Raw genomic sequence first — 12,625 nt, 5'->3', positions numbered from 1 at the left:
CAACAAGATAATCCAAATAATCTGATAATATGAATAATGATACTCCGAATAACACGATAATCTGAATATTGATAATCCCAAAAATATGATGATCCAAATGATAGTCCGAACAGTATGATATTCCAGATAACTATGCTCCCCCTCAATTGTGACTGTTTCATCACAATATCATCATACTAAGACAGCTCTTGGAGTAAGTTTCTTTGAAGCTGTAACAGGCACCTACACAAGTAGAAAAGAAACGAGACACCCAGAACTAGGCACACGCAACTTGAAAACCACTCAGCAAACAAAACAGACGCACTTATAGACACAAATTCAAGAATTGTCAATTTGGGTCATATAAAGCAGGAAGATAAGCACATAAAACAGTAAGCACATCCATGTAAAGCAGCTTCAGGCACAAGTTCATCACAGATAACACAGAGAGCACATAAGCAGACACGAAATGCAGAAATTGTCAAGTTGGAACAAACAAAGCAAAAATAAAGCAGATACATTCAGGTAAAGCAGATTGAAAGCACATTTTCATAACATATTTTCATAACATTTAGCACAAAAGCACACAAATAATATTAAATACGGTCATGACCCGACCAACAAGTATAAAACAAGCAATTTCAAATTCAGATCACAATTCAGATTGGAAAGAAGGAATAGAAACATGAAAGGTTAACACTGAACCAGATACAAATTTTAGAGGAAATCACAGAATCAGACAAAACAGGTTCAGAGACAGATAAATCAAGCACAAGACCATATTATAAAACAGTAACTAATGAAGATACGCACATTAACAAAAAGATCATCTTAGGCACATTCAAATGAGCAAATAATGAAGGCATAAATAGCACATGAGAGCAAGAAAAAAAAAAAGAAAGAAAGAAAGATAGAAGCCACCACTTGCGAGGACACATCACCCTTAGGACAGGCCGTGAGCTGATTGTGAGACAGAGCAACAACAAGAGTATCTAGACTCGGCTCACATTCTTCTTCTAGATCAGCACAGTTGATTAGGTTAGGACTGAATTCATACCATCAGCCATGAACAACGACCTTGTGAAACAGAGTAGAACTTTAAGCAACTGTATCAAGAGACAGATTTACGTAGAACTTGTCAATCAGCCAATGTTCTAAATAGTCTGGAGTAGATCCTGGTCTTTGAGTAGAGGGATGATGTTGCAATGCTTCATAATGTCATCCAGATCAATATCCTTCTGAACCAACAACCCTCTTTGACTATGAGATTTCCATAAATCCATCAGCTTCGAATCTCGCGATATAAGTTTGAATTTTTCAACCTTGGAGCTTGTAGGAGGCGTAATAGGATCAACAACAGGGCTGACAGAACCAACTATAGAACTGGGAGCCATTTTGGATCGAGTCATGCGAGGTGTTGGAGTAGTCATGGCTCCCTTTCCTTTCCTTTTTTATCCAATAAAAATCAATTCATCTGTTTCAACTAATTTTCTTTTTCCTGAAGCCTTTGGCTTTTTGAAACGCTTGATCAGTAGGCACCTAGATAAGAGGCACAGACACAAACATACTAGAGCAAGGAACAAGTAAAAAAGAGATTAATTCAGATAATAATTCGATAGTACTGGCAGACCAAGATACTGAACCAGTGGAGCTTGGAATAGTGACAGACGTAGAGACAAGCATAGAGCATGTAGAAACAGAGACCGAAACATGGCACACTAGAGTAGAGACAACAATAGAGCTAGAGACTACTGGAATAGACAAAGAGACATGACTTGTTAATCCAGAATCAGAAATAGAGTGTGAAGCATCAGGAGCAGATACAAGAATAGAAACAGTGTCAGGTACTACTGAATCAGAAACTGATAAAGATGGAGCAGGTAATGCAACAGATATACTCAAATAATCAGTAGAAAGCATAATTAAAAGACAGATTTAGGAGCCAATAATGAAAGCATAAATAACGGTTAAAAGACAAAAAAAAATAAAAAATTCAGGTATTGAGAAAATACCAACTAAAGAATAAGAATTAGAAGGTACCAATACTCCCAAAGAAAGTTTTTCCGCAGCTTCTAATGACGCAAGGATTTCGAGAGAATTTTAGGGTTTGAGATTCCACCTCTAAACAAAGTTCTGGATCTGTACCAAAGAACGAAAATTTATTAAGAAAAAAATAACTTATTGAATTATGAAATACCTGGTTTATTTCAATGTTGACCCTTCAATCTTGAATTTTCAGATTCTCTACATCTTCCACTAGTTCTTGAGTACCACTTTTCCCTTGCGGCGTGTTTGGTATTTTCTGGGTTATAAAATCCGCTTTCCTGACCCAAACTTATTTTACAAATGGTGCAATGCGCTTGTGAGTGTATTTCTCAACCCTTTGATCCTTATAGAAATAAAGGCATTCTGGTCTGGTATGGCCACGAACCCTGCAATAGTGACAGATAGGGTTATAGTGTTTATAATTGATTTTAGTTTGCCATACTTTACCATAACTTTACCGAGCTGTGCTAGATTCAGGAATATCATGATCTGGTCCAAATTCTTTAACATAGCGTTGTTGAGTTGAACTGGATTCGGAAATGTCATGAACTGGTCCAGATTCTTTAACCTGTCACCAAAGTGAAATGACTTTCATGCATTAGTGAATAAATAATATCAAGGGCTTTATTATTATACCCGGCAAGGGTCCTTTCAGCTGCATCTCGTTCAACTTCTGGTTTGAGAACTTTAAGATCATTTTCTGTTTCACTCGATTTAGTGGGATGTTCCCAACCAGTTAGAACAGATTTAGTGCTTTGAGATGCATCCTTGTCCGTGCTTTCCAATAGGAATAGTTGTCACCTGTTAACTCGGGAGGAGATTTATGCCTATCCATCCTGACAGACTCAACACATGGTGAGACAGAACCAAAAGACAACGCTAAAAGCAAAAAAGATAACACCTAAAAAGCACCAAAGACTTGTGTTCAAGAAACACGAGATCGCCAGATCGGTTAGAATAATAGATTAAGTCCCCGGACTCTGATACCAATTGAAATTGTATCGTGGATCTTGAATGCAAAGGTTAAGGGTTCAGATTAAAAAATAATTAACGTTTTTATAATTATTAGTCCACATTAAATTATTCTGAAAGACAAATAAATATAAAAGCATAAGTAAAAGAATTTAACCCGGACACAAGAAATGATTACGCAGTTCAGAGCTAAAACTCCTACATCTACGGGACTGCTCAGCGTTTGCCCAATCCGCTAGATGATCACCAAGGTTACAACAGTTTGAATATATGCCCAAACATACAATGGTCCTAAACCAACACAGTCTTCATCATCTACACTTGAATTGGTTAGCTGCAAGCCGGAAATTCTTCAATAATCATCAATCACGACTCATCATCAAAGACACCATCAAAGTGACATTAATTCATTAACATAATACTCTTAGTGTGTACTTGAAGAAGCTCTGCTTTAGAATCTGGGAGTGGACGAATTAATGAGCTTCAAATCCATCCTTTATATAGTATAGAAAATAGAAATCCTTAACTAACTTCACAAATGTAGCTGCTGAAAATCCTCAATTTAATGAGAGCCACTTAACATTAAATCTGAAATAATATGATGTCCACATAAAATAAATATGTGAGATTAAATCTGTTTGACTATTTTGGTTGCATCCTGACTGAGACAGATTCCGCTGAAACAGTCCATCCTTCAGCAAAGATAAATATTCTGATTGACGGTCCAGAACTTAAAAATATAATATAATCTAAAGTGTATTTTGACAAATAATTAAGCCAGTAAATGGATCGTGTATCATTTGTACACTTACAAATTTTGGTGAAAGTATTTTGTATGTTTGGTAGCAGGGTGGAATTGGAATTATTACCAATATTGATATTTGGTTATGATAACCCCCAATAATGGGAATAAAAGTTTTAAAAATTAAGGTAATCGATTCTAATATAATGACATCCAAAAAGAACCAATATAAACAAAAATAAAATTAAAACAAAAATCTAAAAGCACATACTAATCCAAACTTGAAAATCAAATTACCAATAAGATGGAATAATGGTACTCATTTTTAATTAGAGAATGAGTTTTTCATTGAAGAGGTAATCAAATCTCATAGTTGTGTTTTAAAAAGTTGTCAACCAAACACTAACTATGATTTTGTTTCTAATTCATGGTGTGTAAATTCATGAACCAAACACACCTTAATTTGATTCCTTCAACATATTCAGACTAACCAATTTAATTCAAATGAAAATGTCCATAATGACCTTATATATATGAAAAGAATAAAGTTTAAGGAAAATAAGAGCATTTCAGAAATTTTTAAGATTGCATTTGGATACTTTTGAAGAAATATGTATAGTAATAATTTTACATTTTGATGTAAAAGTATTAATATTTTTCATCAAAAGTATGCCATTTTTCATAATAAGTAATGTTCCCTTTATTTATAAGGAAAACTAGTTTTATACGCGCATTGCGCGAATGGGTTAATGCCCAATATTTATATTTAAATAAATATTTGAAAGTATATCAATGCAATATTATATAGGAGAAGTTTACACATGGGTAATTGAATGTCGAATTTTTTTATTTTAATATCTAACTCAAAGTACATGAATCCAAGATAATATAGAAAATTCATTATAATTATTACTAAAATAAATGTTTGCAACCTTGTAAAATCGATAGTCTAAATATTTGGTCTAAAAATGATAGTCTAAATAAATACTACTTTTAATTTGAAGTTTTCTAAGTGTTCTTAATTCTCTTTTGAGTAACATTGTCATTGTCTTCATCTTTACTATTTGTTCTCTTCATTTTTGTTGGTAGTGTGTTATTTGCAATTCGGTTATTGTTGGTAGCATAGATGACAACGTCATGCAATGAGATTATGATATAGAAGCTATGGACTTTCCTTTAGGTGTTCTACTTGGGGTTCATTTGGTTCAACCATTATTGTTGAATGAGTTATTGTGGATAAAGAAATCCCTAGTTTAAGAAAAAAGATTAAATAAATTAATAAAAATTTGAAAATTTAAAATATTATGTATTCTAAAGATATTAAAAGGTAGTTTCTCGCTTCAATTTGCTGGGTAATGGGTTATTTAAGTACTTTCATTGTCAACAAATCCCTCAGTTAGTTAATATGATTAGTTTCAAACTATTTTTTTTTATTTCTTTCATGGTATTAAAGAAATACATATGTATCATTTTTTGGTGTAACTACTAATTTATTTGATTCAATAAGAGTAAAATAGAGTGATTCCGCTTCAATTTGTTGGGTTATTATTTGAGTACTTTCTTTGTCAACCAATCCCCAAGTAGTTAATATAATTAGCTTCAAATTATTTTAAATTTTTTTTCATAATATTAATAAAATACTTGGTAAATAAATATATAACATTATTTTGTACTATAACTTTGATATTTAATTACAAGATATTGTAAAAATAAGATAATGGACAATGTAATGAATATCAATTGATAAATTTGAATGTAAAGAATCTTTGCATGAGAGAAAATAAAGACAATATAACTAATGAAATTATTTCTCTTATTTAATTTAATTTTTTGATAATGAATAATTTTTTCAAATAAAGGTATTGTACACATAATTCTAAATTAAAAAAATACATATATATGTATCATTTTTTGTTGTAGCTACTAATTTATCTAATTTAATAAGAGTAAAATAGAGTGAGAAACTTAATTATGTCAAATTTGATTGAGATGAGGTTCGAACCTAAGACCTTTCTTATAGAAATTAATGGGCAAGTTAAAAGATAACGGAATATTAACGGAGAAGAGAATATTTAACGAAAAACTTAACGGATAATCATAAAAGTAAGGTTAAATTAGGTAATCTCTATTAATAATTAATATTAATCTGAATTATCTTAACCATCTATTTGATTAAAATAATTCATCTGAACCATCCATTTGATTAAATAATTTGACCGCCATTTTTTCTATCTATTTTAGGCCTAACTCTCTTTGGCTCTTATTAGTATAGTAGATATAATACTGTTGAGGAAAAATGTAATCCATTTAAATCGAAATGTAAAAGTATTACATTTTCCCTTAAAAATATTACATTTACCTTTATAAGTAACAAAAATTTTATTTCTGATTAGTATTACGTTTGAACATATAAATATGATATTTGTGTATATAAGTATCACATTTTCACCTTGACCCGACTCGTCTCACAGTGAGACAATCGAATACAAGTTTTTGCCTTATAAAAGCAAATACCGTGAACTGATGATATGACGGAGTGTGTTAAATTAGTTGTTGCTTTCAATTATACCCCACTACTCCTGCAGGAAATTATAAAAAACATTAAAGAACAAGGCTGAAAATTTCCACATAGAAGTCTTAGGCCTCCTATCAATTCAAGTCAGTATACAGGATAAATTAGATGTTCTCAAAAAGAAAAAAAAAAATCTATCACACAAATTTTGAATTTTTACACGTTACCATAATTATAGTAATTTTTCTCCAGGTCAGCTATCCCACCCAATAAAGTTGCCTACAATCCATCGAGGGGTTAGTCATTGTGTCCGACGGTGGAAACCCTGGGCTACACTCAAAAGAAAATAATAATTATAGTAATTTTTTACTTTTATAATTTTATGTTAAAATTTAAAATATTTGATGCCATTATAATCAATTGTTTTTTTTTAAATGTCTCTAAACTACTCCGTATGTATATATATATATATATATATATATATATATATATATATATATATATATGGGGCAGGTAATTAGCCTCTCATTTGCATGATTTCTTTCGGTATTGATCCCATCTGGAGCTCACGTAATGTGGCTGTTGCGAAGGTATTAATGCCTTATAATGCTAAGAATAAAGCACTACTACAAACAAAGCTTTTAACGTGGATTTTTTTTTTTTTTTTTTTACATTTTTAATGTCGGTTTTCTTTCAACGTCGTTATTCTAGACGTAGTACGTCTAAGATATGACGTCGATTTTTAGTAAATAACCGACGTCTTATATTTTTAAAACATTTTAAAAATTACCACACAACGTCGGTTAAGTATTAAAAAAATTACAATGTGACATCGGTTAAGTACTATATATACAAATGTTAAGGAATTTCTTTTAATTAATTGTAATTATTGTTTTTTTTTTAATACTATTGACTCTATTACAATGTAGTATCTGTCCATATATATTTTTCTCAACCTAACCTGTGACCTCCCATTTGATATAGTCACAAATGTGCTATTGAGCTACAAGCTACTTAGTGTAATAATTGTTAGTTTAATTACAGTTATAATCACAAACTTCCCTCAAACTTGTGCTTTGACTTTTAAATTTTACCCTAGAAATTTCATTATTCTAACACATAAAGTGCATTATTCTAACACATAAAAGTATATTATTTTAACTCATAAAATACATTATCTTATCTGATAATGTTCATTATATTATTCTAATACGTGCATGGAGGAAAGAATTTTTAACATCAAAATGACGTCGTTTTAGATCGCGGTCCACACAATAATTTACCCGTGGATTGGCTCAAGTATTGGATATTGAACCAAGAAGGCGCGGCGCATCAACAACTGGAGCGGGCTGCAAGCTGCAGCCGAAGGGCGCCTAGAGTTGTTGGCTTGGGATAAAGAAACTAAAGAAATTTAATTAGCTTAGGAATCTATAAACTTAGTTTCGGATCTTAAGTTTAGGATCATATCACTAAATACAATGTCACCCAACATGTTTAACGATCTAACATTTCTAAATACTTCAGTTGTGTCACCCCTACGAGCATCTCCAAAGGACACGCTATTACGCCCAAATAGAGAAAAATAATGGTGTGCCCCGCTCCAATCGGCGCGCCATTGCACCAAATTTTTGGTGCAGCATGAACAGTGCAGCGCCATATTTGGTGTTGTACCAAATTTGGTTTGGTATTTTTCTTCCCATTTTATCCCTTACTTTTTTTTTTCTAATTCATTTTATGTCATTGATTTAGTTTTAATGTATTTGTATATTTTGTTAAATTGTTAAATATAAATTTTATATTATTAAAAATAAAATAGTTAGAGAAAGTAAATTGATAGATATTAGCTTGTAATAGAGTTGACAGTAAAAAAAAAAGAAACAAAAAATGATTATGATATAATTGAAGTACAAAAAATGTTATTTATTTATAATTCAAAGACGAAATGTGTCATTTCCCCGTAACATATTTTCAAACAAAATTATAAGAAAATTTTGATCGAATGGTCTATCTCAACTATCTTGTGATAGCTCCAAAATCCTTACTGATGTATTAATTTTGTTTGGTCTAAATCAATAAGTTAAGGGTAATAAATTCAGTGATTATAATGTTTGGAATTTTCAATTTTTTTCATTAATACTTCGTAGAATTTTTTGAGCGTGTCTAGAATTGATTTATCGCATATACTAATTAGGAGACTTAGGAGAGCAGTTGATCATATGGGAGGTTATGAGATCGAGCTTCAGTGGAAGCGAATTGACTCTTTGTGCTTCAATAGGTTGAAAAAGTAGTGATAAACAGATATTACAATGTAATAGGGTTAGTTGTATTAAAAAAAAAAAAAAGGAGAGCAATTGACTAAAGACTTTTGGCATACTCATTAATAATCGTGTAGGTGATTGAAAGAAATGTCAATATGGAATATTCGTATAATTCTAATCAAATGTCTATTCCATTATTAAAAATATATATTGAACAAATAATTAATAAATTTATTACAAATTGTAATTTGTGAGACTTTATAGATATTGCTGGAGCCTGGAGGATATAGTCGTTCTTTCCCAACCCATCGAGCTCAATCTAATGGAATTGTCTATAAGACAACGAATAAACCTATAAAGTTAGGGTTACACTTGTGTAGTGAGACCGTCTCAATGATCTTTATCTTGAGACGGATCAGGTCGACATGAAAATTAAATGTAATATTGTACTTATACTGAAAAATGTAATACTAATTAGGAATAAAGTGTTTGTTTCTTATAAGTGAAAACGTAACACTCTTGATGACAAAATGTAATACTTTTATATTTTGATGTAAAACTGTATGAGTATTACTTTTTTTTTATTAAAAGTATTATATTTTTCCTTATAAATAATGTTAGCAAATATTTGTTACTTAATTACCGTGACAATCAACCTTATCTTAACAATTATACATTAGTTTTTTTTTTTTTGAGTACTACTCAAGCACAAAGAGACAGCAGCGCCTCCACTGAGGCTCCAACTCACCCTTTTCCACATGGGGGTGCAACCGGGTGCCACTAGACCACAAGGTCATTGGCACACATTAGTTAATTAATCACTATACCAAAAATTATAGTTAGTAACGAAGACCACAATTTTATTTCCTTATACTCTATAGCTAATAGTGAATGTGTAACTTTATTTATTTGAGTTAATTTCATTTTTGGTCCTAGATTTAGAGGTGACAATCCACTTTTAGTCCTTTTTTATTAGAGCATCCTCATTTGGTCATAGTATTATCGTGGCATGACTAATTTTAGTCCTCCAACAACAAAATCGTTGAAATATCGTTAAATACAAAGACATTTCAATCTATTTTTTTTATACAAAGTATGTTGAACCACTATATTTTTTATGTTTATTTTTTTGAAAACATTCATAATTGAATACCGAAATGTCCTTGTATTTAACGATATTTAAACTGATTTGTTGATAAAGGACCAAAAATAGTCATGCCACAATTATACTAGGACTAAAAGTGGATTGTCACCTCTAAATCTAGGACCAAAAATGAAATTAACTCTTATTTATTTATATACTTATGTATCAATCACCACCATATTTCGATAGTATGATATTAGACTCAACCCTCCAAACAGACACCCTATACCCACACTCTAGTATATATAGATATCCTTACTCAAATAAAAAGTTAATTCCAGCTATAGTCCTCAAATTCTTCTATCATATTCAATATAATCCTCTTTAGGATCACAGATCACTTTTTTTTTTAGGTAAATCTACCTGGTCTTTTTCCGTCCATTTATCGGTCCCATACACCCACGTTCGCTCCGAGAGGCGCAGGAACTAGCCAGGGGAATCGAACTAGTTCTTCGATTGCCAATAATTGACGCATTTGAGGCTAGTTGGCAGGTTGTTATCTAATTGAAACACAGTCTTGGTCATTAATGATTTGTATCTAATTTTCCAGTATTTGTTAATTATGGAAAAAATTGGATAGCTTTGGTCATTCGTTCCCATTTCAATTAGAAGTTCAAAAAAGTACGTGTCAAATAAACAATTAAACTTGTTATTTTTATATTATTATTGAATCACTAAATTTAGTATAATTAAATCATTAAAGAAGCAAAATATATATAATTGGGACTTCTACATCATCATCTTCCTCATCTTCTTCTTCTTATAATTTCTCTCGATAGATTTAAGTTACATTGGTTATAGGGTATGTACTAAAAATTTCCCTTTATCATCTATATTATTTGGGAGAAAATATTACTAACAGAAAAGCCACAAAGAGCATGAAGTGATATGACGGAGTGTGTTAAATACTTGTTGCTTTCTATTTTGCCCCACCGCTTCTGCTAGGAAATAAAAAGCATTAAAGAAGTAGGCTGAAAATTTCCACGTAGAAGTCTTAGGTCTCTGATCAAGTCAATTTAGATGTCCTAAAAAAGAAAATCTACGTTACCATAATTGTAGCAATTTTTCTACGGTTATCTAGATCGCTTGACGGTACATTTTAAAAAATTAAAACAAAAATGTAAAAACACTAATCTACAGATTACCAATAAGATGGAATGATACACGTTTTTAATTAGAGAATGAGATTTTTAATTGAAGGGGTAATCGAATCTCATAGTTGTGTTTTAAAAAGTTATCAACCAAACACTAACAATGATTTTGATTCTCATTCCTGATGTGTAAATCCATGAACCAAACACACCCTTAGTTCACACAAGGGAATTGGAATCAGATTGGGAATCAAATACTTGGTAATGGAAATTGATTTTGTTGAAAGTATTTTACATGTTTGGTAAATTGGTAGTAGGGTAGAATTGGAATGATATATTACAAATATTTATGCATATGTATGACCCTATAATGAGAATAAAAATTTTAAAAATACAAAAATAAAAAATTTAAGTAATCGATTCTAATATAATGACATCCAAAAAGCATCAATATGAACAAAAAAAATTAATACAAAATCTAAAAATACTAATCCAAATTTGAAAATCAAATTACCAATAAGATGGAATGATACTCGTTTTTAATTAGGGAATGAATTTTTCATTGGAGGGGTAATCAAATACCATAGTTGTGTTTTAAAAAGTTGTCAACTAAACACTAACTATGATTTTGATTCTCATTCTTAGTGTGTAAACTCATGAACCAAAATTCCAAACACATGCACCTTAATTTGATTCCCTCAACATTTTCTGACTAACCAATTTAATTAATTCAAATGAAAATGTCCATAATGACCTTATATATATGAAAATAATAATGTTTAAGGAAAATAAGAGCATTTCAGAAATATTTAAGATTGCATTTGGTCCAAATTATCATATTACTAATTTCACATTTTCAATAAATCTAACAATTTCTTCCAATAACCTTACAATTCCAAATATTAAACAAAAACATATAATAATAATAATAATAATAATAATAATAATAATAATATAATATAGAAAAATTATAAAAGCAAATAACGTGAACTGATAATATGACAGAGCACAAATTATACTGTGGATCATGGTCCACAATGCATTGTGGACCATGGTCAGGCATGGCTGATATTGCAGTTGTGTTGAATTGGTACTACAGTTGTGTTGAACATATACTGCATTTGTGTTGAAAGGGAACTGTAGTTGCGCGGAACAGAGACCGTTCATCCATTCAACACAACTGCAGTATCAGTTCAACACAACTGCAGTTTCAGACGGATGAAACGACATCTGTTCTGCGCAACTGTAATATTAACCATGACCCATGATCCATAATACATTATGGAGCATGGTCCATAGTATAACGACTGATGACGGAGTGTGTTAAATAGTTGTTGCTTTCAATTATACCCCACTACTCCTGCAGGAAATTATAAAAAGCATTAAAGAACAAGGCTAAAAATTTCCACACGCCTAGAAGTCTTAGGTCGTCTCTCCTATCAAGTCAGTACACAAGTTAAATTAGATGTCCTCAAAAAGAAATTAAAAATGGCTTCTGCCAAGCATTTTGTGCTCAAATCATGAGTTCGAACATCAGTCCTAGGTGCATGGAAGTTAACAATGCAAGTGCACATACCGTTATAAGTGGGTGCACTTAGGTGCCTGAATGTTTAACAAAGTAAATTACTTGCACTTGCAAGTGAAACTAGGTGCACTTATAACACAATTACTTGCACCAAAGTTCGAGTTATTTATGAAAATGCCACAACGTCGTTTTTAAAAAATTACATATGATTCGTTGATCTGGACACGTGGACGGCTGCTAAACGTTCTCAGTTTTCTCCTGGGCGACAGTTCGCACCAAAGCACCCCCTATATATATATATATATATATATATATATATATATATATATATATATATATATATATATATATATATA

The sequence above is a fragment of the Ipomoea triloba genome, chromosome 13, assembly GCF_003576645.1.
Source record: "Ipomoea triloba cultivar NCNSP0323 chromosome 13, ASM357664v1".
Lineage (NCBI taxonomy): Eukaryota > Viridiplantae > Streptophyta > Magnoliopsida > Solanales > Convolvulaceae > Ipomoea > Ipomoea triloba.
Note: the sequence above shows the minus strand (reverse complement) of the source record.